Source organism: Lepidochelys kempii, chromosome 2 (assembly GCF_965140265.1).
Source record: "Lepidochelys kempii isolate rLepKem1 chromosome 2, rLepKem1.hap2, whole genome shotgun sequence".
NCBI lineage: Eukaryota > Metazoa > Chordata > Testudines > Cheloniidae > Lepidochelys > Lepidochelys kempii.
In genome coordinates, this window is record NC_133257.1 from 203,656,724 (window position 1) to 203,684,070 (window position 27,347).

A 27,347-nucleotide genomic window follows, 5' to 3' on the forward strand; every position below is an offset into this window, starting at 1 on the left:
TTCATTTTCCTGTTTGTTCATAATCTGGAAAAGAAAAACAAACTTTCCTCCTTTTTCAGGTCCCAAACAATTTCTCAATTTGGAATGAATTAGTCTAAAGGAAGAAAATATTTTTTCTACACTGGCAGAAGAAGCTACTGCTGTTAAAAGTGAGATTATCACTTCAACAGTCTCTGAATCGAAGTGCTTAAATGATTTCCACCAGTTCACTGGTGTGACTTTCTTTAAAATATCATCAACAAACATATATTTCTTGACTGGTTCACCCTTAGCTCTGAAGTTTATTATAGTTGGCATTGTGAAGGGATGATTCCTGGATGTCCATGTCATAACCATAGATCCCCGTTCCCGGCCAACGGGAGCTTCAGGGGAGAGGTACTCACAGGCAAGGGCAGCGTGTGGAGCCCTCTGCTCCCCCTCCCTCAGGGGCCGGAGGCACGTGGTGCTGGCCGCTTCTGGGACTGGTGTGCGGCCCGCGGGCTGGGGGCCGGATCTGGCCCACGGGCCGTAGTTTGCCAGCCCCTGCTGTAGACTTTTTGCACGCTGCTCAATTTCTCTTTCATATACTTTTTCCAGATGTCGCAGGCAAATTGCTGCTCTGTTGGGTGGACTGTATCCTGGTCTTAATGACTGAACCATGTTAAGGAAGTATGGGTTTTCCGTCATATGGAAAGGAGAGTTTGTTGCATAAACAAACCGGGCAATTTTTTCATCAGTTACCCCTTTTTGTAATCTGCTGGTTCTTATCACAAACTTATCTATGGTTGTTTCTGGATGATGGAGTTTTTTTTTTTTCTTTTTGCTGCAGGGGATATACTGTGGCTATGTAACCTACATGATGTGACTGAAACATTATCATTGGCAGATAACTCTGAAACTATAGAAAATGATGGTGATCTTGAAAGTGGACAGTCTTCAGAATCCTGTATGTTGAGGATGGATTCTCCTAAACAAAATAAGTCAATGCAGTTATTTAATTAGTATTTACTGCTCATTTAGTATTACTCATTGCATTCACTGACACTCAGTACTACTTTAAAGGTGAAATTGTAAAAGGAAGATCTGCCTATTTCAGCTATTTATTCTTTTTATCACAACTGCATCTAAAATGATAGTACCATAGAGTAACAGCTATATTTTTTGCTCAAACATGAGAATTCAAGAATAGTCCAGAAGGAAGACGGGCAGTCCTTAAGAAAGAAGTATGAAATAAAAAAGTTTACCAACCTGAAGATCCTGCGTGTTCACACATGTTCCTTTCATCATCTTCAATGCACTTCCTCCTGAGAAGGAGAACACTTCTCATGATGTTGTTTCATTCGGCCAATCAGGCCGTGCAGTTCTTTTTTGTACTGTTTGCATTTTGCACGCATGCCTGTCTTACCCACAGGTAGAGGAACTTCATTAAAATATTCCCAAACTGGGTCTCTTATGGCCTGCTGACATTATAGGTTTCCCCTTCAAGTGAGAGAATGGTATGGTATATCTCAAATCAATGCAGGCTACACTCAGAAAGACCTCAAGACTTCTGGAATATGCTGCTCAAACAGTTTCACTTTTGTTTCTACTGCCTGTCCCTCCCTTCTCACATTTATCTCCAGACTTCTCCTTGTCCAGATTTATTCCCCCTGAACAATCTTCTATTCATTGAACTGTTTGAAATTTTTTACTTTTAGAGAGAGGTAAGGGATTGACTCTGTATACAAAATTTGCAGAGGAACAGTAGGCTTGAGGTCTGTTATTTCTCACCTCTCTCTCTCTATTTATTTATTTATTTATTTAAAAACATTTTTGCTGTTGTTGAGCATGTTATCTCTGGAGACGCAAATCCACAGTTTGAGAACTGCAAAACTGAGCATCTCTGATGGTATCTTCTAGACTGAGCACTGAGTCCCATTGGGCAGATAGAATGATTAACCTAAATAATCTATACAGAAGCCCCTGGAACCCCATAAGATTGGGTCCCTAATCCATGAACTATTGGAACTCATTTACAAAACTTTTCTTAAACATTACATGAATATATTGTCTCATACTACAGAATTAGAATTTATAATCCCTATTCCATGATGAGATATCTTTGCGCTATAATGTATCTTAATTAAAACTATCTTGAGATAGGTTTCTCCTCAAAAAACATGTTATCAAAAAAATCCATTTTAAATAAAAATCTGATTTTTTTTAATTAAAAAAAAATCATTGATTTTTATCCACCCTGATTTTAAAAAAGTCTATTATATGTAACAATTCTTTGTTCTGTTTCTCTGATTTTCCATTCCACTGATAAATGTTAATAAGTAAAGGCTCAAAAGCTTGAAGAAATTACAAAGCATAAATTGGAGCTCTCCAAATTATTTATTAGTAATCCTAAAGATAATGTATTAAGTCAAAGGGGAAAATGCAACTTTGTGTACAGATTTGTTTTCAGTTGAAATTGAAATCCGCCAATGAATCAAGCTGAACCTAGTTAACGATAATTACTTTTAAAAAGCACTGTTAAGGTGTGATCTGTCAACAGTCAGCAATTACTCCCTGAACAGTGCTGCTATACAGGCCATTTTGAGTTTCCATTGGACTATATGAATAGTTGTGATCTGGAGTTGGCACAGAGAAGCTGACTGTTTTGTTGAATGGAGTAAAATACTCTAATGTTTCCGGTTCCAGTTGTCTCCAAACTAGGATACTTTTTTTTCCTTAGTGGCAGAAGTTTAGGTAACAGCTATTTGTTGCTAGTGCAGTTTCTATAAACACAATTAGTAATCTGAAACATTTTACCCATTTAAATCTCACACACACAATTTGTTTTCATTAATGCGGTTTTTTTTCCACTATAAGAACTTCATTCTTCAGTATCTGATCCTATTAATGAATGAATTAGACTCTGCTCAAACTCCATCTTACATAGTGGACAGAAAATAGCCTGATGCAGTACCATTATTTCATGTAAAATATTAATTTCTCTTAATGGGAGATTTTGCTTTATTTAAAAGCATGTAAATATTAGAGGGTTGACAGAATGAGATGAAGCCTAAAATGGCAAAAAGCATATTCGTAATCGCACATACAATGCAAAAAACTACATTAAAGCTACAGAAAGGTTATGTATTCTATTTAAACACAGACTGTGAATGTTCTCATAGCAACTTTAATTAGTTCTCAGTGCATATGCTTGTGATGCTTCCAGGAGTACCCAGGATTGAGAGGTACCTCGCTACTGCCTGCCCTTAGTGTGAGGAAGTCTTGTCTGTGCCTGCTGTTGAGCAGCTCTCGCATTCTACCAGTCTCTGGCAACTCAGGCCCTATTTTACGGGTTAGTGGTAAGCACAGACACACTCCCAAATCCTCCAACCATTGCTCTGGAGTCCTCAGGACCTCTTCTACTGAACGATCACAGAACTCTGATTCTCTATTCCCGAAGGAATAGTATACTCCAACTTACAAGATTCAACTCAGGATCACCACTCTGTTTAAAACACAGCACTTAGATATGTTTGCAGTGAAAACAAGAATAAGTTTATTATCAAAGAACGGAGATTCAAATGATAGTAAGAAAGAACAAAAAACGATCATACTGGGTCAGATCAATGGTCCGTTTATCCCAGTATCCTGTCTTCCCACAGTGACCAATGCCACATGCTTCAGAGGGATTGAACAGAACAGGGCAATCATCAAGTGATCCATCCCCTGTTTTCCACTCCCAGATTCTGGGAATCAGAGGCCAAGGACACCCAGAACATGGGTTTGCATCCCTGACCATCTTGGCTAATAGCCATTGATGGAGTTATCCTTCATGAACTTATCTAGTTCTTTTTTGAACCCTGTTATAGTTTTGGTCTTCACAAAATCCCCTGGCAACGAATTCCCCAGGTTGATTGTGCATTGTGTGAAGAAGTACTTCCTTTTAAAAAAAAAACAAACAAAAAACTGCTGTCTGTTAATTTCACTGGGTGACCCCTGGTTCTTGTGTTATGGGAAGGAGTAAATAACACTTCCTTATTCACTTTCTCCACACCAGTCATGATTTTATAGCCCTCTATCATATCCCCTCTTAGTCATCTCATTTCCAAGATGAAAAGTGCTAGTCTTAATCTCTCCTTTTACTGAAGCTGTTCCATACCCTTAATTGTTTTTGTTACCCTTTTCTGTACCTTTTCCAATTTTTATATATCTCTTTTTTGAGGTGGGGTGACCAGAACTGTATGCTATATTCAAGATGTGGGAATATTGGAAACAAAGGATTACAAATAAAAGAAAGTTATAATGCATTTTCTAGTGCATAAACTTAACTCTCAAGATATTCCCCTGTTTTTTACAGGATAGTTTACCCCAAGTCCTCTTCCCAGCGTTTTCAGCCAGGATGGCTGAGATTCACCTTTATAAGATTAAGGCTTCTGGTAGTTTGTCTTCACACACTGGAGGATGCCAGAACATGTGTTTGCAACCCCAGATAGGCCAGACCTTTGATCTTCATCTGAAATACAGGTCATCCCTCCTCCCCACTGTTTACCTCTTCCTGTTAATTTCCTTCAGAAGTCTCTGCAAGCTCTTCATTAGCTTTTGACTCAATATACTAATAGACTTGTAGTGTGAGAGAGAGTGGTTCACCAGGGAGGTAAGTGTCTCCCACCTCCAGTCTGGAGCAGTTTTCCTCAGGGCATGCTGCATTTGAGTGCCCAAAGGCTAGAGAACAGTATACATAACTTCTCACATAGTTTCTGGTCATACATCTCACGATGATGATGGTAAATGTGACACAGGATTTCATTAGGGACCTTGCAGGGGTGAATGCAGGGGGTCTCTGTACCCTTATGTATCTTTGTGCCCTCTGCCACTTGGCAACAAAAGGTCCTTGGACATTTAGTTGGGCATTTGGGTTTTCCCATGGGGTGGAGTTCAGAGCCACTATTTTTAAAAAAAAACAAAAAAACCTCAAATAGGGTCTTTAATAAAAAATAAAGTAGAAATGAGTCTTTATAGACTGAGTCTCATAATCTGAAAACATGGACAAACTCAGTAGTTTGCTAGCCTCCACTACCTTTCTGCATTTCATGATTTATTCTATTTAAGAATATATAATCTTCATGTAACATTGATTTTTACATTATTTTGCATTTCATTCCCTTGTTTTTATGTTAGAGAGAAAAACTTCTTATGTATGTTAGCATTCAAATTTGTCCCACTAGGTTTTGATGCTCATATACTTCTTGAAAATAAATGAAACTCTGGAAGACAGAACTCACTACTCAGGGAGGGGAATGGAATGATGAAAGGGGTATTCATATCTTTCTGTCCTGTTGGGCTGAGGGCATCAGCAAATCCAAAAAAGCAAAAGATGAGAATTATCAATTAATTAATGGATTCATAAATAGAAAATATTTGGAAAAAATCTGATCTAATACTTGATCTTTTGCAGTACTACTTTATGGGGCCAGTTGCATGTGACCGAGTTTAAGTGTAGGCATGTGCCCTGACTTTGTTTTAAGAGAGACCTTAATTTGTAAGAAAAACTTCTTGATGCCACCAATAAGTTAGGCACAGATAATGATATTCTTCATCAAGAATACAGGTTTTTCCACTTAAATAATTTCTCTGTTTCCCATTTATAATGGCCAGTACAAAGAAATGTGACTACTGTGTCTCTCTAAGTTTTGTGGGGCACAGCATTTTGTTTTAGTCATTTATTTCTTTATACAAGGCTCCACTGAATCAGTGCTCCACTGCAGTTGATTAACTGGGTTCAACAATTTCCTTCATGAGCATTTTCATCTTTCACAGACAAAAATGTTTCGCTCCTTTATATTGAATGTTGGGGCACTCATCTTTACTCCTTGGTACCATAAGAGGCCCCAGATTTGATGGTGTCAAATTTTGAAATTCACACCATCCATACAAGTGGTTTGTGTTGATGTAGTTCTCCCATTGTAGTGGATGAAACCAACTTGTCCCTGTTCATTGTGTGCCAGTGAGGGTGGCTGTTTTGTTTGATGAATATGGAAAAAGTGTATAGTCCAGTGCTTTGTTCCATTCCTCTAATTTATGACACACACAGTAATGGATGATGAATGAGATATCCAAAACATTGATAGATTATCTTAAAAGGTGTACTAAATCAGAGGAGACTAAGAAAATAATCTTATATAATGCCTCCAAGAAAAGTAAGCTAGTCCCAGCGTTATTTATTCAGCAATATGCAAAAAGCCACTGAGAGAAACTTTTGAAAGGGAACTACTGTAGTTAGTGAAACAGTAACATAACTCAGCATTCCTCATGTGGATTTTATGTCGCTAATGTATCCAACTTTAAGGTCCAAGAGTTTTAAAGGGACTGGGTACAGTTTGAAATAATTTCCATGTATTTAATGGTTTCGAATGTCTTAATGTAGAACTTAAGTGTGTTCAAATAACTGTTTCACTTCACATTTGCAATATGTCCCTCCTCTGCCCTACGCGCATTCCTAAAATGGTAGCAGTTTTCTGGTATTTACAGGTTTACATTCACCATTCTGGTGTCATAGGGTTGTGCATTGTTCTGGAAAACTATGAACTTTCTCCTGTTCCATAGAGGAACAGAATTTCATACAGTTAAACTGTTGCTATATTTTCATATTTAATGTTAATAAATGTGGGGGACACTTGGCGTATTTTATAATGGTGGATAAGATTTAGACATGAAGTGAAAAATGTTGCTGTTTTTAGAGGTGTTAAAGCAGTCTGAATGTATCCTTGTTTAATAATGGTTTCAGCTTTACATAATTTTGCCCACCCCAGCTCTAAAACTACGGGCTGGAGGCCGCATCCGGCCCTTCAGACATTTTAATCCTTCCCTCAAGCTCCTGCTCGGGAGTGGGGTTGGGGGTTTGCCTCAATCCACATGTGCCGTGGATCCTGGAAGCAGTGGCATGTCCGCCCTCCAGCTCCTACGCGTAGGGGCAGCCAAGAGGGTCGGCATGCTGCCCCCACCCCAAGCACCACCCCCATAGCTCCCATTGGCCGTGGGCTGGTCCTGCGGACAGGGCAGCCCTGATTCCCCTCACACCCTCTAAACTCCTTGGTCCCACCCCAGAGCACTTTCCTGTACCCCCAGCCCTATCCCAGAGCCTGCATCCTCAGCCCCCCCTCACTCTCCCACCCCCGCCTGCACCCCTGCCCCAGCCTGGAGCCCCTTCCTGGACTCTGAACTCCTAATTTCTGGCCCCACCCCAGAGCCTGCTCTCCCAGGCAGAGCCCTCACCCCCTCCCGCACCCCAGCCCCCAATTTCGTGAGCATTCATGGCCAGCCATACAATTTCCAAATCCAGATGTGGCCCTTGGGCCAAAAAGTTTGCCCACTCCTGTTTTAGAGGGACTAACTTTTTTCCTTCTCCCCCAGCAACAATTTTCTTAACTTTCACTCATACATTAGGACTCTAATCAGCTATTATTCGTAATTCCCACGAAGCCTGACTTTTTCCCTATAGTTACTTTTGAAGATTATTAACTTTTGACCACCTCCCATAATTTCCAGCTACTACAATCATGTTCTAGTTAGGTTCTGATACTGTACTCTTTATTGTAGTATCTGAGAAACTGCCACATCCTTTGGAGGGCTCAAACCACCAAGCTATTATTCACAACTGAATGTAGTTGGCCTATGCACCACAGACACACAACACCCACCTCCAGGTTGTTCCAGTTTGTGCATAGAAGAAAGGGAAAGGAAATTCATTTCTGTCTCTCACAGAGCCTATCTCAAAACACAAGATTTTGCTTCCTTGTGCTAGTGAAAAATATATATTGATATAGTAGATATATAAAATGCTAATAAAACTATTAAAATTAATGTTTTTGAAATAATAGTAAACAATTTACCTGGAACAGTCAATTCTACAAGTATGTGGTCTTTATTTTTGATTGTTAAATTTATTATGTTTCCATATTTGTTCCCTTCATATGGCAAAACTGTGAGAAAGAGTATCTGACAGTTCCCTGTACCAGTGCAGTTTTAACTGAGATGTATGAAAAATGTAATTTTAAAATCATTTTGAGACTAAACTTGTATCCGCTTCCAGACTTTAAACTATTTTTCTATTTTACTGTTGTTGTTTGTTCTCTGCTTTATTTTTTTTTCCTTGAGCATCAGTGACCAAAATTGACCATAGTGCTCTGGATGATGCCTTACTACTATTAAACTATTCATAATCTGTAAAGACAAATGCAAAGTAATGCACTTAGGGAAAATCAAACACACAGATACAAAATGGAGCATAAGTGGTTAGGTAGCAGTACTGAAAAGAAGGATCACGGGTTATAATGGATCACAAAGTGAATATGAGCCAACAGTGTGGTATTGGTGCGAAAAAGGCAATGTCATTCTGGGATGTGTTAATAGGACGCAAATGGTAAGCGTTCTACTCTACTTGTTGGCAGTTGGAGTATTATGGGCACCGTACTTTGAGAAAGATTTGAACAAATTAGAGAGATTGAGGAGGAGAGCAACAAAAATACAAGGTTTAGGAAAAAATGATCTATGGAAAAAGTCTAGAGAAAAGATTGCTAAGGGTGGACAAATCTTCAAATATGTAAGCGATTTAAAAGAGGATGGTGATTAATTGTTCTCCATGGCCACTTAAGGTAGGACAAGAAGTAATGGTTTAGTTTGCCATAAAAGGGAGATGTGGATTGGAAACTTTGTAACTATAAAGATAGTTAAGCACTGGAATAGGCTATCTAGGGAGGTTGTGCAATCCCCATTGCTGGAGGTTGTTAAGAAGAGGTTAGGCAAACACCTACCAGAGATGGTAGATATTTGTAATCCTGTTTTAGCCCAGGGAGATGGAGTAGATGACCTTTTGAGGTCCATTCCAGTCCTACGTTTGTATGCTTCTATAATGATTCTTGGGTGTTTCTTCTGTGAGAAGATAATGCAAGTTAAAAACCTACTGTCATAAATTTTTGCTACCTGCATTATTTTGTAGATTTCCCAAATTAAATCTGATCTGTTTTCCTTCAACTCAATCCCTCTGTTTTTTTTTATTTAGTTGGGTCTGGAATTCCTCACATTCTTGGTTCTTTAGCTTATAAATTGTCATTAGCAAATTTCAACAACTTGCTTTCATCAAATCCATAATAAATACACTGGATATCTCTCGTCTAAAGTCATTTCTAATCCCCGATTTTCCTTCTGATGAGTAGTTGGTTAGTATACGTACACACACACAGTTTTTATTGCATACCTAAATTTAGTAAGTGACAGGGTTTTGACACTTGCTCTGTGGTTATTTTCTTTAATCTCAGCTCAAGGACATGGCAAAATTTTGATAATCCAAGTACATTGTCTTCAATCTTCTCCTTATCCATTAGCTCAAGGTTTCTCAAACTTCATTGCACCACAACCCCTTTCTGACAACAAAAATTACTACATGACCCCAGTAGGGGGGACTGAAGCCTGAGTCCTCCTAAGCCCCTATGCTGTGGATGGTGGGGCCAAAGCCTGAGCCCCACTGCCCCAGGCAGGGGGCCTATAACCTGAGCCCTGCCACCCAGGACGGCGGGACTTGGGTTTTGGCCCTGGGTGGTGTGGCTCGGGCTTCGGCTTTGGCCCCGGACCCCAGCAAGTCTAAGACAGCCCTGGCGACCCCATTAAAATGGGGTCCCGACCCACAGTTTGAGAACTGCAGCTTTAGCTTATTACCACTTTCAATTAATACTAAGAAGTTCAAGTAATTTACCTTTACAGAAGCAGGGCTGGTTTGACACAATCAGTTTATATTTATCGACGTGTTCATTACATTTCCAATCCATTTTCTCCCAGAGCTAAAGTGTGATTAAATATGTCTATAATTTCTAAAATCACCCTTTTCTCCATTTTTTTTTTTTTAAAACATGAGGCATCTTCAGGAATGAAAACTGTTGCTTTTTATAAGAATATATTAGATAGCCATCTCAGTGCGTCGGCTACCTTACCTGTTGTTTTCTGCAGAAATTACTACTTTCTAGTTCTGATCATTTATTATACTTGAGGTTTTTATAGATTATTCCTTAAACCCTTAACTTGATGCTTACCTTCTGATTAAAATGGAAACTATTTTATAATCAGACTTTGATATAGGTTATTTTGTATTAATGAAATTTGAAGAACTGCAGACATTCTACTTACTTTGTGCAAACTTACCTTCGATTAGCTATGAACCTATATGTGCCTTGTGCAACTTAATGTATCTGATGACCATACACACATCCTACACCTTATGGGCTCATTCCATCCTTCTCTTTGTCATTAGCTATAATTGTAAAACATCTTTCATCTCTTCTGTAAATGAAAGCAGATGCTGATGTTACTCTTTGATGTGCTAAAAGATGAACAAAGGACCCATAAGTCCACCAACATTTTCCATAGATTATGAAATATTCTCATCAGTGCCAGCAATTTCATTAATTGGGGAAATGGACAATTCTTGCTTTGCAACTGGCAAAGCATAGCTTCCTGTGAACTGTTGATAAGGCCTAAATGAGGAGAACCCTTGCCTGTGGAATGAGACCAAGCCTGATCTTTTTGAGAACAAGATGAGACCTACTTTTTTTTTTTTTTTTTTTTGTGGATGACTTCTGTCTGGAAGAAGAACCTGGCATCACATCTTGGGGATGATGATGATTTTAAAACATACACTAAGTAAAATGGTGTAATCAAAGAATAGTGGATGATTGGATAATTCATGGGGAAGTTCTGTGCAATTCTTAACATTGCATTTGGTGCTACAATGATGGGCAAATTATAAATACACAGGTAATTAGAAAGCATCTTACTTTGGTCATTAAAATAAAACGCTATCTCAAAATTACCTCTTTGTGGAGGTGACAGTTGGAATGCTTTGGTCTTAAACCACCTTTCTCCTAGAAAGTGTTTTCCTTTAGAAATAAGCATCCTAATAATAGAGCCATATGCTCTCCTGGATGGGATTTTGGGAGCTGATTAGAATCATATCTGAGGCTCATAATTTAGATTCTTTCAGAGGAATGTTCTCTTGGTTATCATATTTCAACAGTGAAAGGAACCTTAAATATTAAAATCTGACCAGCAAATAACCACAAAATCATCCTTTGCTTATTCTCTATTTACTTAATCAGCATTAATGTTTTTCATCACTTCTGTTTTAATGAATAATCAAATGTTTAAATAACATAGTAATTTTATCTGTGTAAACTGTGTAAAGAGAAATATCTCTGATAGTAAAATAGACTTTACCATCAAAATGAGGATCTTATTGTAGGATACAGTTTGTAATAAAAATATTTGCCCGGTCATATTTCAGACAATTTAATATGACCAGCTGTAATGATGACCATCTTGTAGGCAGATACTAGAAAAGGGTGCATAGTGGAAATGGATAGAATAGTGTAAGGGATATTGTTTAAAAAAATAAAGGGATTAGTAAAATATAGGCTTAATGTTGATCATAAAAATACAAGAGTATCAGTTGAAATTGATTAACATGCATATAAGATAACTGATTATATAAATATGAAAGTCAAATAATTGTAATTGTTAACCATGGCTTCAGGTCATGTGAGTTGTCAGATTTAAAAAACTAGAGGAGAAAGGTTAATTTGCATATAGTTAATGTGGCATGCTGTACATGTGGGAATATGAGATAAACCTTTGCTAGTGATCAGTTAGTCTTTTTTTTTTCCCCTAGGAATCACCTATTAGGAAACCTGGCTGCTAGATATCTACAGCCCAGTGAACTGCATGTTGTATTAATAGCAGTTGATTCAATCATATATCATCTAATAAGGTAAAACATTCTGCATTACTATTTTTTAGGAGACAGTGTGGAGAGGATTATATAAATTGTATCCCATCTTAATACTTTAGGATTTATTTTATATATAAAACATACATGTCAAGGTAAAATATCCACCATATGTGTCATGGAAAAATTTGGCGTTCCAAAAGAGGCACTTAGCTACGAGTGGCCTAAAATGATGAGTCATAAAAAGATGGTGGCTGAAAACTCTCTCTATATAAATAAAATACCACTATATATATATATACTTAAAATGCTATAGTGGCAGTGTTGCTGCTATGCCACTGTAGCTTTTTAAATGTCAACACTCACTACAAAGGCAGGACTGGTTTTCCTGTCACTGTAGTTAATCCATCTCCCCAAGAGGTGGTAGCTAGCTCAACAGAAGAAATTTTCCATCGACCTAGCACTGTGTACATACATCAAGGGTTAGGTCTGTGTAGCTACATCTCTTGGTGTAGATTTTTTACATTCCTGAGAGACATCACTACGCTGATGTAAATTTTCGCCATAGACCAGCCTTTCGTCTCCAAACGTCCAAGAAGTCTTTTCCTAGAACATACTGAAAGTAATTCTATAACTATTTGATATGCTGGATTATTTTTAAAACCTTTAGTTAAGCTTCAGTAATAACACTTCCCCTGCTATTTTAAAATTTGAAAAATCAAAATCACTAAGAAGAATAATGGAGATATATGTATGCATTCTAGTCATATACAGTACTAAATTATAATACAGTAAACACTATAGTCTTTGAAGTATGAAGATGAAATATAAAGAGGAGGATCTTGAACAAAACAGAAAAAAATTCATTAATATATTAAAAGTGTGGTAATTAGAGAAAACAATTGAAAAACAGACCATTCCCGTTAAAGTCTTCAATGTAATACACAGTATTAAAGTTCCTAAAGAGAATGACCCACTGAAGTCAAAATTACTTTGATATTTAGATACAAAATATTTCACATAACCTCATAGAAACTGAAATCTTGGAACCTGTGTGAATATTAAATGATCAGAAGCTTTCTTTGCATACAGTTTGGTCAGATTGATATGTATGTGTATATCTCTTCCCCCAAGATCACATATTTTTGTTTTTTTCATTTAGGAAGCTTCCCCCTCTTGGTCCTAACTTTAAAATTATATACTTTTCTTAATTCCCACGTCTCTCCTCTGGGACACTGTTTACTCCATCAGAGGTATCAAGTGAAAGAAGCACTTTTGGGACTCTGGTTAGTGCCTGCAAACTGAGGAAACATAGCATCTTCATCCAAAGCAATTGATGGTGCTATTATAGATGTAGATGTTATCTCCATGGAAAGTTTTAGGCAACCTCAACTGTGCATTATAAACTCTTGTGTTCAGTCGCTTATAACTTTGCCAAACAGTAACCATTCAGGGTGAAATTTTATGGTTGCTCTCTGCCTCATGCTGAATTTGTTTGGAAAGTTTTTTCAACAGAAATCGTTCAGCCATTTCAGAGAATAATATTAGGAAAAAATTAGTAGTTTTGCCAGTGTTAAAGAATTTCCAACTATTTCTTTGACGAGCTGTAGCAGCTTTATGACTTGAAGCAGGAACTTGAAATTAGGCAGAGGCGTGTGGTGATGGATTCAGAGACGAGTGCTTTGTAATCTCCGTGAAAATCCATTGAGTCTTGACTAAGGATATAAACCTTTGAAAATCATAATTTGTACGTCCTCAGTGGAACTCATTAGACTTGCTGTTAAAATCTCTGAACATGCTATCTGTACTGAACAGTACAGTACAGTCCCACAGTATTCTTGTCAGCAAGTTAAGGAAGTATGGGCTGGATGAATGCACTATAAGGTGGGTAGAAAGCTGGCTAGATTGTCGGGCTCAATGGGTAGTGATCAATGGCTCCATGTCTAGTTGGCAGCCGGTATCAAGTGGAGTACCCCAAGGGTCGGTCCTGAGGCCGGTTTTGTTCAATATCTTCATAAATGATCTGGAGGATGGTGTGGATTGCACTCTCAGCAAATTTGCGGATGATACTAAACTGGGAGGAGTGGTAGATACGCTGGAGGGGAGGGATAGGATACAGAAGGACCTAGACAAATTGGAGGATTGGGCCAAAAGAAATCTGATGAGGTTCAATAAGGATAAGTGCAGGGTCCTGCGCTTAGGACGGAAGAACCCAATGCACAGCTACAGACTAGGGACCGAATGGCTAGGCAGCAGTTCTGCGGAAAAGGATCTAGGGGTGACAGTAGACGAGAAGCTGGATATGAGTCAGCAGTGTGCCCTTGTTGCCAAGAAGGCCAATGGCATTTTGGGATGTATAAGTAGGGGCATAGCGAGCAGATCGAGGGACGTGATCGTTCCCCTCTATTCGACATTGGTGAGGCCTCATCTGGAGTACTGTGTCCAGTTTTGGGCCCCACACTACAAGAAGGATGTGGATAAATTGGAGAGAGTCCAGCGAAGGGCAACAAAAATGATTAGGGGACTGGAACACATGAGTTATGAGGAGAGGCTGAGGGAGCTGGGATTGTTTAGTCTGCAGAAGAGAAGAATGAGGGGGGATTTGATAGCTGCTTTCAACTACCTGAAAGGGGGTTCCAAAGAGGATGGCTCTAGACTGTTCTCAATGGTAGCAGATGACAGAACGAGGAGTAATGGTCTCAAGTTGCAGTGGGGGAGGTTTAGATTGGATATTCGGAAAAACTTTTTCACTAAGAGGGTGGTGAAACACTGGAATGCATTACCTAGGGAGGTGGTAGAATCTCCTTCCTTAGAGGTTTTTAAGGTCAGGCTTGACTAAGGTCAGGCTTGACAAAGCCCTGGCTGGGATGATTTAACTGGGAATTGGTCCTGCTTCGAGCAGGGGGTTGGACTAGATGACCTTCTGGGGTCCCTTCCAACCCTGATATTCTATGATTCTACTCGAGATACAGAGCCCTGTACATGTCAAAGGGATCTCAGAAAACTGGATGGTTGGGCAAGAAAATGGCAAATCATATTAAATATTGATAAATGCAAATTAATGTATATTGGAAAACATAATCCCAACTATACATACAAAATGATGGGGGTCTAAATTATGTGGTACCACTCAAGAAAGAGATCTTAGTATCTTTGTGGATAGTTCTCTGAAAGCATCTGCTCAATGTGCAGTAGCATTCAAGAAACTAATAGAATGTTAGGAACCAATTAGGAAAGGGGCAGATAAGAAGACAGAAAATATAATACCACTATATAAATCCATTGTACACCCACACCTTGAATACTGTGTGCAGTTCTAGTCACCCCATCTCAAAAAAGATATATTAGAATATGAAAAAGTACAGAGAAGGGCAACAAAAATGATTAGGGATGTGGAACTGTTTCCATAGGGGGAGAGTTTAAAAAGACAGGGACTGTTCAGCTTGGAAAAGTGATGGCTTGGGGGGGATATTATAGAGGTCTATAAAATCACGAATGGTATGGAGAAAGTGAATAAGCAAGTGTTATTTACCCCCATACATAATATTTGAACTGGGGTCTCCCAACAAAATGAATAGGCAGCAGGTTTAAAACAAATATAAGGAAGTACTTTTTCACATAACGCAGCGTCATCTGTGGAACTCGTTGCCAGGGGATGTTGTGAAGACCAAAGTATAAGGAGTTAAAAAATGAATGAGATAAGTTTATGGAGGATAGTTTCATCAATGGCTATTAGCCAAGATGATCAGGGACGTAGCCCCATACCATGGGTATCCCTAAGCCTCTGACTGCCAGAAGCTGGGAGTGGATGAAAGGGAATGTATCTATAAATTGCCCTATTGTGTTCACTTCCTCTGAAGCATCTGGTGCCAGCCGCTATGAGAAGACAAGATACTAGCTAGATGGGCCTTTGGACTGGCTATTTCTGCATTGCTTCCCTTGTCCCATCGCCTCCTACCGACCTGCCAACTCGCATCACTTTTGGTAAGAGAAAGTGGTGTTTCTCTCCCTCCCAGGTGCTCCCCAGATTTTGTGGGGTGTGCACATAGGTGCTTCTCAACCTGCCTCCCAAACTGGCTATCCTATGGGCGGGTAGGGGTGCTCCTTGCCAATCCTCCCTACAGTCTTTCTACCATATGCTGTGTGTATGGGAGTGGAGTGTAGGATGTTTCTCCCTAGGTTTTCCTGATGCTGTCCCGAATCCTTTTGAAGATGACAGAATCTCTTATCCCCCTCGATCCTTCCCAGGCTCTCTTAGAGCTGCTGGTCTTTAAAACAGCTGCAATCTCTGCTAGCCTAGGTTCCCCCAATGTTTCTGAGCAGGGGAAGTGAGCCTCTACCTTGCAAAAACAGGAAGAAACATAAGTAGGTCAATCCTGGGGCCCCTTATGGTTCAAATTAAGCTTTAAAGTAATTAAGAACAAAGCACAGTTACCAAAAACCTAGCCACTTACCTTGATGCATACTTTTATAAAACATATTGGTGGGTATAATTATGTTCTTAACTCTACTGTAATTCATTAGTGAATATCACATTGCGACACAAACTTACAAATAGTAAATGACGTCCTGTAGCTTAATGGTACAGTGTAGAAACTCTGATTTTAGAGGCTCAGGATCAAGCCTGGTCTGTTGTGTATCCCAGGAAACTCTAAATCCTTTCATCTATGAAGAATTCATGCTGTGTAGTTTGAAGGAGAGGAACATTACTAAAGAAAGAAAGTTTATTTCTTATTCACATAATGCATCAGTACCAGGAGAAAAATATCTTCTTTAGGTACATCTCATTTATCCCCAATTTAGAAGATTATATCCTGAGACAGGTGCATTTCAGATACCTTAAAATAGAAGCCTCTGCACTGCTATGTTTTAGGGTTTGTAATGTTAGCTCAGAGGAGAGGTGTGCTTTTGCAGGATGACTATATTTAGCCAGGAGGAATAGTCCTTTTTAAAGCAAATTGAAATGAGAGTATGAGAGCGTGAAATTATCAGCAGCGCTGGTGCACATTTACATTACTTCTACAAACTCTTTTGAATGACCACATAACAGAACAAGTACTCTGTTTCCACTGTGTTGATTTTTCTTGACAAAACATGGCAGTCTATCCAAAGGAGGATGTTTAGCCAAGATAAATATAAAATTTATGATTAAGCAAGTGTTTCCTTATTATAATCTCTAAAGAGAATTTGAGACTTGTTAAATATAACGTGTCTGTAAGTTCTTTTAGGAATGAATTTTCCTTTGTAGTTTGAATGCAGAAATACACACAAACCAATGCAGTTTAAAATCTTATCTGTAGAGGAAAATAGTTCTGCTTACCTGTTTCCTTTGGCTTGAATAGCAAAATTCACGAGTATGTGAAATTTGTTCAGTGACATACTGTAATTTTTGTACATAACATCTACAATTTCACAGACTTGTACAGAGTCCAAAAATACTTGTAGGTGACATTGCTTATAAGGTGTGTTACGAAGTCTGAGTTTGGAGAGTACAGGTAAAATCAATGTATGCATAACGTTTCTGGCATGTTCCTTTAAAAGACTATTTACACAATACCACTTTTTGAAGCAAACTACAGTGTGTGTCAATATAGTGTATTAAAATAAATGCAGAATAAAGGCTGATTTATGAGGGCAGTAGTTTCTTGACCCTTCTTGGTATCACTGTTGGATTTGGAGTGCAGTGTTCTAATTACACTGTGAGGGAACTTAGATAGTGGAAATTAAGTGGTCTTGTATTCTTTGAAGGGTTATGTGCTTCCAAAATCCAGAGCATTAGATGTCAGCCAAGCATTTGTCCTTCTCACGTTTTGTCTTCACATCTGAATTAGTGCCAGTTTGCACAGATTGCTTGTCAGTTTAAATACAAGAAACAGGCCTCAGTTTGCTTGAACTCATTCCACCAAAGACTTCTAAAAACTTTAGGTAGTCTGCAAACAGCAATGGTGGTTTCACATTAAGTTGCTTTTTAGAATTATAAAACAGCTTTACTTGTGCTTTCAAATAAAATGTTGTCATCCGCTAATGAATGAGATACCATCTGTAATAATTAAGGTTATTCTACTTATTTTCCCCCTGCAGCACAACTTCTAAAGGTTTGGAGAAGATAGTGAGAGAACCACCAAGAAGGCTATAGTACTATTGTAAGTACTGCACTGAAAAGAAAATTAAGAATTAAGAGTGTTATAAAGAGGCTGTCCATTTATATTTGGGAAAAATGAGCTACATAAAAGGATTGCATGTAAAATACAGAGCAGGAATTGTAGGAATCGTGTTAATAATTTATAAGGAAAAAACTGCCTTCTTGTAAAATCTGAATTGTATCCTTATACAGTGTAATCAGGAATTTACCAATAGCAGTGAAAAATATTTCTCTATCCAACAAAGATTGATCTAGTTTATATACATTTGTTTATTTAAAACTATCAGAATTTAGAAAATTATTGTAGTTTTGCAGGTTTGTCATTTGTTTTAGTGACTTCTTGTTTAGGTTATTTTGCAGAATTATTTATTTGCTGATTTATTTATGTATTTCATTATTTATTTATTTGATTATTTAGTAAATTATTTATCTGATGAATTATTAATACATCTTCATGACATGCTTTAAATTATTTATAACTTAATTTTGAGTTTATTGCTTTTCGACGCTGCATTGTTACTGACTAGTTTTGATTTTTTTTCTTACTTGGTTCTTGAAAATTAAAGTATTAGCTCCAAGGGAAAAGTATAGTCATTGCAAGATCCATAGATGTTTTTCATATGAAGTAATTTACCATATAGAGACAAATGGTGTATAGTTCTATTTTTCTTAACACTACTGTTTACCTGTATGAGTTTTTACTCTGCTTATTCCTAGAAATATAAACATGAAATGAATGACCTTCAGGAGCAAAGATTAAAAATGTGTAAAAATAGGGTTGTTTCTTATACAGCTATTAATTATCATTCTTAGAGTTGTTGAAATTGATCCCGGCATTTTTAGTCAAAAAAAGAAATTGGTGCTTTTTTGATGAAGCCTCTTGATAGCAAAAATAACTTATTTAACAACTTCCGTTAAGAAAATAACGGGATTAAAATCACAAGAACTCTTCTCAAGGGGAGAATCAGTCCTACTGAGACCATTTTAAACATATGATATGTACGGATGTATATATAAGATTAATATTTACACATAACTAGGAGGAGGAAGTGGACTAGTATGTAAGATGTGTTTAAAATTCTTGGCTGCAGATTTTTTTATATGAATGGGGAATTTATAAATTCCCCAAATTTAGCATTTGTGTATTCCCATAGGTAAATAACTGTTAGCCACTATTTTATATAATTCACAAAGAACCATTCTTAGTGTACCGAATATCGTGACCACCTTTTGGTGGTGCTTTCTGTAGGCAGTTCTCTTAAATCTGGGTTTTTACTCAACAAAGGGTTGACATAATGTGTAAAACCAAAATTAAGGGCTAAATTCTTGCTTCATATATGAACATCAGCTTCCGGGAGTTGTGTACAAATATCTGAGTTCTGAATATGTCTCATTAACTTACGGCTGCTGTGATTTGAGAAGCTATCAACCTTGTATCTAAAGTTATCTATTTAACTTCTGGATCAAATAAGTAAATTGCTTCTCTAATCTGACTCTACCTGATACCCTGTGGGAACGCATACTTTACCTTCCTACCTTATCGGAAAGTGTAGTGATTAGGGCCTTATTGCATAGCACTGAAGGGAGTTTAATGAACAAGGCAAAGCAGTACTTCCCGTAGAAAAGTGCCGTGTGCATAACATGGCCTTTATTCTGTGTTTAGTGCTTGAAATGAATTACTATATACTTTAAAGTTTTAACACAGCATGGAAAGGCTGCATTGTACATTTCAAGTTAGGATGCTGTTGAAATACAGTAGAAATGGCCTCTGTAGACAGGTTTCACTATAGAATTTAAATTATGCATGTGTATATCCAAATTCCTTATTTTGAAATATTGAATGTATGAATATTTAATTGGTATCTTGCTTTAGTATCTTCATATGCTTGCCTTAAAGGAAGCTGTTTCCTTTGATTTATATACATGGATAAAAACGTGTGTACAGTATGTATCAATGGCTTTTTCTCTCCACAATATTACATGAACAGCTTTAAATGATAGCTAAAGATTTTATTCTAAGAGTTACCACTGTGTGTAAAACATGCAGAAGTGGCATATCTCTTGGCTTCTTTTACCTTCCAGGAATATTTTTTTCACATGTTTAGAGAGGTCAGGTATATTGCAACTTTTAATACTAGCATAAAACCCCAAATATTTTCACTATTTGGGGAAGAATTTTATTTTGAAATTTTTGAGTTTTCTCTTTATTTAAATATTTTGGTGAAAGCTGAAAACTCCATGGAAGTTCCTGAATGTATATTAAAATTACGTGGCATGTTTTATGAAATTTTGTACAGTTACTCTTATTTTCCTGCATACGTGAAATCTTCTTGTTCAATAAGGCCTATTATGCATTGTTACAGATAACAGCAGGTAAAGTGCTGTCAGTGTATTCTGTCTCCAGTTTTGCATAGTATGAAACATTTCCTGAAATATGCATTACTATAGTTATAGGGATAATATAATGAAGCGTATGTGTTGGCACCGAGAGTAGCTACTTTGTAATTATGACAAGTGAAAGTACAGCCAAAGGTCACATTAAACAAGAGATTTCTTTCACACCTAATCCTTTTCCTGGATAGCACACAACATGAATTTGGTCCCTACACTACCATATTTTTAAAGAGAAAAGGAAAGCACTGATTCAGTTGCCCTGAAATGTTTTTTGTGGCTTGTGTATTATTTTGTTCATAGTTCAGAACTTAAGCCTGGAACTTTTGCATGTTGACTTAAGTGCTACTACACTATTCTAAAGTAAGTTAAATTCTGGATAAAATTATACAGTATCAATAAATAATATTTATGCTTTAATATATTTTTAACTTATATAAATTTAGTTAAAAGCATAATTTCATATTCCAGAAAGAGAACTGTTTGTGTCCATGTGTGCAAACTGATGTTTGTATTAACGTGGTCTGACTATAAAAATGGCTTTCCTCTTGCAGTTCAAGTGGAAAAATGCTGATTTAAAAAAAAATTTTTTTTTAACAGTTTTGTAGGTGAATTTTATCATCTTGTAAAGTGCTAGACTCGCTGTCCTGGTAACTGAAGTCTGCTATTTAGGAGCAGGAAATTCAAACCACTCCACGCTGTTTTTCAGCCTCAACTTAAAGGGTTCCTATCACTAAGGGTGAGAGGGTAGTTCATTTCTTAGGGCTATTCTGTTCTTGGCTTTGTGCTGAAATTGCCAACCAAGATGCTAAAAATAACAAAAACAAGTGTCCACATCACAAAAGCTAATCAGGAAATGAACTGAAACTACTAATTCACTTCACATAAGCTACTGACCATCCATGGAATAGAGGTTTTATGGCCTGACTTTAGGGGTACTACTGATCTGAATAGTATGACTCCATAGAAGTCAGATTGGATCCTATTTGAACCCCTGACCTATGGATGAAAGGATTTGCATCCTCTTAATAAATCCCTCTGAATCATATAGTCTCCCTATTGTGTTTAATTAATATTTCAGTATTTAGCATTTGTCTTATTTTGTCTCCTCCCCCTCCACCCCCCTTTACTGTTCCTATGGAGTCTGTGGAACACCTCCATCTAGGATTTTATAATGTCTTCCATCACCATGGTACCATGGAGGCACCAAGAGAAGTAAATATCTCCCGTTCAGTTAAGGAGACAAGGTGGGTGAGGTAATCTCAGAGTTTGTCCAATAAAAGAGATGATCTCATCCATCTTGTCACTCTGGGACCAACACGGCTACAACTACACTCTCCTGTAATTTTAATCCAATAACACCCCTGTGAAAACTACAGCAATTGTGCTTGCATTTAAAAGTGATAGTAGGGAAGTATTAATGTACTTCTGTCTTATTAATGCAGTTTAGTTTTAGGAAATAAGGAGAAGCCAGCAGCAGATGACCAGCCAGTTGTCTGCAAAGTTTTTTTCCTTTTCTTTATATATTCATGGATTAAAAACGTGTGCACAGTATATATCAATGGCTTTTTCTCTCCACAATGTTAGATGAACTACTTAGATAATGGTAGCTTAAAGATTTTTATTTTAAGATTTACCACTGTTGTGTAAAACATGCAGATGTGACATCAGGCAACAGTGTTTGCTTTTGAAACTGAACCTATTGCTGTTTCACGGATGAAACAGCACAACGTGCTTGGTTTCAGGCAGTGTTTCCTCTTGCCCCCATGAGGCTTGTCTGTGTCATCCTAATGACACGGTACGTCTACAGTGCAAAAAGAGGTGTGTTCTTAAGTTGGGTTAGCTAACCCAGGTGAGAATAGTAGTGAAGACATGGCAGCTTTGCTTTTCAGTTGTGTTAGAATCTAGGGTTATAGGTTTCAACTTGAGCTGCTAAGGTGAGTTAAAAACCCAGTTGTCATGTCTTCACTGCTATTTTAACCCAAATTAGCTAACCTGAGCTGAAATATTTTTTTCAGTGTACACATACCAGAATATAGGTTTGAGAGGAGACTGGTGATTCCGTCTTTACAATTTATCTATCTGTTTAAAAGAGTATGCTCAAAGAATTACCAGAGAAATAATAATAAATATCTTAGAGTAAAGTATTGGCAGTGAAAATACATGTATTGGATTAGGTAAAATGAAGGTTAATGAAACTGATAGTTTTACCTCACTTACTAGAAAAGAGACTCTACAGCATATTTTTTTCAATCTGCAGTGTGAGACTGGTCAGAACTGACAGTGATGGCAGCATGACATTTTAAAGAAAAATTGCAAACATCTTAAAGAAAAAATATTGGGTTCAAAGAAGGTGAAGACCACAGAGTGTCTACTGTTTTAAGTTAAAATGCCCAGAGGCACATAGAATATTGAAATTTTTTTTTTTAAAAAAAGAAGAAAATTCCACAATAAATCTTTGCTGCATTGACCAGGAAAAGAAAATTATCTTGCGGGGGGGAAAAATATTTCCTCCAGAGAAATTGCTGTACCAAACCTAAGATCACACTCTGTGTTGTGGTCAAAGAGGAGTAAACAGTTGTTCTTAATTGAACTCAGAGTCCCAGGGGAAGACAGAGTTGTGGAAACGTGAAGTCAAGAGGAAATAGCGTAGGCATGAGAAGGCAGTATAATGATAGGAACTCGTGGGCATAGGGCTAGCAGCAGGCTTGAGCTTTTGAACAACCTGTACTGGGACTGTGATGAGCATTTGTGAGCAACACTAGGGATAAATCTTCTTGTACTATTGAAGTATAATACTTTCCTCAACAAGAATATATTTGTGTGTACACTTGTGTAATATATATGTATATTATACAGTTATTAAGCCCTCAAATAATACATCACAAAATTAAGGTTGCATAATCTGCTTGGGTGAATAAAAATAATCTGTGATTACATGATCATGTAATATTATGCAGCTTTATCAATAGCATTCTACACGTAGCATTTTATTATTATACTATTTTCATTGTCTTATATTTTTGACAGGGAGCAAGCGTTCTCAGACTCTTTCCTAGTGTAGGCAACATGATAAATACATAGTTTTAGAATGCCTCCCCTTCCTTCAATGAGTGTGTGGAACACCTCTATCTCTAGGTTTTTAGAAGATCCATCACCATGGTATCTCAGTGCCTCCGCGAGAAGTAAACATCTCCTATTCAATTAGCAACCAAATATCACCCCTGTGAAAACTATAGCAACTGTGCTTGCATTTAAAAGTGATCATAGGGAAGTATTTAATGTACTCCTGGTTTATTAATGCAGTTTAGCTTTAGGAAGTAAGGCGGAGCCAGCAGCAGATGGAGATGACCAGCCAGCTCTCTGCAGACCAGCAGTTGGTGGTACATAGACCATAGTTTGAGAACCACAAACTCAGAACACTTATACGATAGATTTCTCTTTTCTCTCTCAAGTATGTTTTTAATGATTCAGGCCAAGTCTCTGCTAGGAGTGATTTGCTGGTATAGCTTTAGCGGTGTGCATACCAGCAAAGTACTACTAGTGTGGATGCAGAATATATCAGTAAAACTACCCTTTTGCCAGCACAGCTTATTCCAGTCCCCTGAACGAAATAAACTATACCAGCAAAAGTGCAGTTCTGCTGGAATAACTGGGTCGACACTAAGAGTTTTTGCTAGTATAGCTAGGTTGGACAGAGACAGTCATGATAGCAAATATTTGCAGTGTAGAATTGGTCTTTTACATAGCCACATACTATACAGTGTATTTTCAGTCACTGAGAGAGCTTTCCAGAGGTGTCAGAAACTCTAAAAAGCGCCCCCTCCTGGTCACCCAGTAGGACTGCTATGTGGGGAATCCAAGTTCTCTGTTCTGGATTCCCTGGGCCGTGCTAAGCTTTTGGAGCCTCAACAAGCTGCAGCAATTGTTCCTCCCTTGGTCTCTCCGGCACATTTCCTGGGCACTGACTCTGCTATCCCTCTTGGAAATGGGGCTCCCCAGCCCAGCTGTCCTAGGCCCCAGGACCTGTGCTGACCCCTGAAATAACCCAGTAACTTATACCACCCCTGTCCCAGAGCTTAACCCCAAAGATGCAAAGTTTTTGGATTACAGTTTAGCTCTCTGAGGCATGCAGTAGTTGTGAAACAGTTGACATGCATACATTTTGCACAGTCTACATCTTTATACCTTTTTATACTTAATCATGTAAACCACAGGCGACTATAGATCATTAAATAATAAATCTGAAAGCACGGTATCCCTAACTTTCTAGCTCACCCTTCCATTATGAGTCCTGGGGGAACCATCTGGGTCCGGGAAGGCAGGCAGGAAAGGTGTCCCCTGCCTCATGCAGTTACATGGTGAGCGGAATCTGCCTCATGGATTGGAGAAAATCACCTTTTCCTGTGTTTCTTTATTTTAGAGGTCTAAGCACCATCATTAACTTAAGTATATTCCTTTGTATCTGTCTGGGGTGTACTTGCTACAGGATCTATCAGCAATAGTTGATCCACGTACATATAGGCATTTTTTCATAATACAACTTCACAGTATCAATCAGAATTCATAAGTTGTGCAGACATAGCCCCAGTATATCACAAAGTGTAACTGGGAGATGAAGCAGCTAACTATAAAACTGACTTAACTTCACACTTAGGTGTACTGTATATGCCTGAAAGTTTCCATTATTACTTCATTATTCTTAATATAGTGTACGTTGTGTAAAATTGATTTACTATTGTATTTTACTTTCTGTATATGGCTTAATGGACTGTTTGTCTAACATATACAGAATAGTATACAGAACTTTGATGCTGCATGGGTATGTCTAGTTGTAGAAAAATGTATATTACAGAATTTGAGAAATATCTAATTGTGTAAATAAAATAGAATATTGTGAAACATACTTGCAAGGGGACAAATTTAAGACTGCATGTGCAACTTTAACTTTATAATTTACTGACTTCAAGCATTTAATCAGGCAACCTTAATTTCTACTAAATATAGTAGTGGTATTTCTCAGAATGATTTTTCTTGGAAAAAAATAAATTCTGTAGGCTTTTGCTAGGCTAACCTCCACAAGAACACTATTGTACTTTTGAATGCCCACAGGAAGGAGCCCCTCAAATATCAGGGGCAAGAAGCTCAGTGAATGTGTCAATGTCGTCTTGGGCACCCCTGTCTCCTTGAAGCTCAGGCTCTAATCTTGTCTGTCTATCTTTCTAAGGTACTTGTATGATCCCCATCACCATAGTATATGAGTGCTTCACAAGCATTAGACACCTATTTCACAGGTGGAGAACTGAGGCATAGAGAGGTTCAGTGACTTGAAGGTCACACAGGAAGTCTGGGGCAGAGCAGGAAACTGAACCCAGGTCTCTCAAGCCCAAGGCTAGTGCTCTATCTACTGGAACGTCCTGCTTCTAAATATGTGCTCCATCCTGCAAACGCTTAGGCATGTGCTTAGCTTAAGACCTGACTAATCATATGAAAGTTGATGAGTGTTCCCTTGCAATCATATATTTAGCAAACACCCACCGCTTTCAAAATGCTGTCTTCATCCCAGACTCTAGCCAGCTAATGCATTTGACATATGGTGGTAGCTGGATTAATGTTCCTCCCTCTTTTGTGAGGATCAACAAACATTAGAAACATCGTTGTTAGTTGCTGTGAAAGTAATCAGCAAAAACATGGAGATTAAAGGGTTTTATCATCCTCCCATTTCATAGTTGTCTGTGGGGTAGATGTATCTTGGGTTTTAGAAATGGGCCATATTCAGTTGATCCGCACTTTCAAAGCAAACTAAACAAAAGGTGTGATTGCCCCATTATTTCATATTTATGCCAATCATATGTATGAGATTTGAGGAAAATTGCAAACCATAATTTTGTATGCAAACCATAGTATGAGTTTAAAGTGATTTGTTGATTCAGATAACAAAACAGGTAATTCTTTATCATGGAGATTTCAATACCAGAGTGGAGTTGATGTGCATGGGCAAAGTGGAGGAATGATGTAAGCTTTGTGGGTAAAGTGTCTCCTAATATACTTTCAACTTAGACCTCAGCAGGAGCAAACTTGTTGGTATTTTAAGATTAGGCTACTTTAGTTATATTGTTTTTTGGCTTTTCTGATGTGCTGAAAAGGTGTCTAATATTCAGTAATTCTGTTTTAGAGCAGATTAGCTATTTGAAATATATGTGGCTTTAAGGAAGCATTATTTCCTATTTAAATTGCTTTAGTACTAAAAATGTGTACCTTACTTTCTAAATGCAGAGGAAGACTTTCCCTGCCCCAAAGAACATAACGTCTAAACTTAAATTGTTCAGAGTTGTTATAAGGTTTGATGCTCGTTGTTTCACAGAGGTGCTTAAGTGTACATTATAGGAGCATGCTGTTTAGTGTTATCTCCTTACTATTAATGATTATAGATAGGGCCCTACCAAATTCACGGCCATGAAAAACACGTCACGGACCATGAAATCTGGTCTCTTCCCATGAAATATGGTCTTTTGTGTGCTTTTACCCTATATTATGCCAATTTCGCAGGGGAGATCAGAGTTTCTCAAATTGGGGGTCCTGACCCAAAAGGGACTTGCGGTGGGTCACAAGGTTATTTTAGGGTGATCGTGGTATTCCCACTTTTACTTTTGTGCTGCCTTCAGAGCTGAGTGGCTAGAGAGTAGTGGCTGTTGGCTGGGTGCCCAGCTCTGAAGGCAGTGCCGTGCCATAGAATCATAGAATATCAGGGTTGGAAGGGACCCCAGAAGGTCATCTAGTCCAACCCCCTGCTCGAAGCAGGACAACTTGCCATGGTGCCATGGTATTGGCACCTTTACTTCTGTGCTGCTTGCTTCAGAGCTGGGCGGCCAGAGAGTGGCGGCTGCTGACTGAGGGCCAAGCTCTGCAGGGCAGCAGTGCAGAAGTAAGGATGGCAATACCGTACTATGACATCGTTACTGCTGCTGGCGGCATCTCTGCCTTCAGAGCTGGTCTCCTGACCAGCAGCCTCTGATCTCTGGCCACCCGCCTCTGAAGTCAGTGCCGCTGCCTGCAGCAGCGCAGAAGTAAGGGTAGCAGTACTGC

General features: G+C 38.1%; 1 long non-coding RNA gene across 1 annotated transcript in view; it reads left to right on the forward strand.

Annotated features, from left to right (window-relative positions):
- Window positions 1–27,347, forward strand: part of LOC140907476 (uncharacterized) — a 100,901-nt gene that overhangs the window by 19,809 nt on the left and 53,745 nt on the right. Inside the window, exon 2 of the long non-coding RNA XR_012157505.1 lies at window positions 17,810–17,871. This is a non-coding gene — a long non-coding RNA (uncharacterized lncRNA). The remainder of the gene's footprint in view (window positions 1–17,809; window positions 17,872–27,347) is intronic.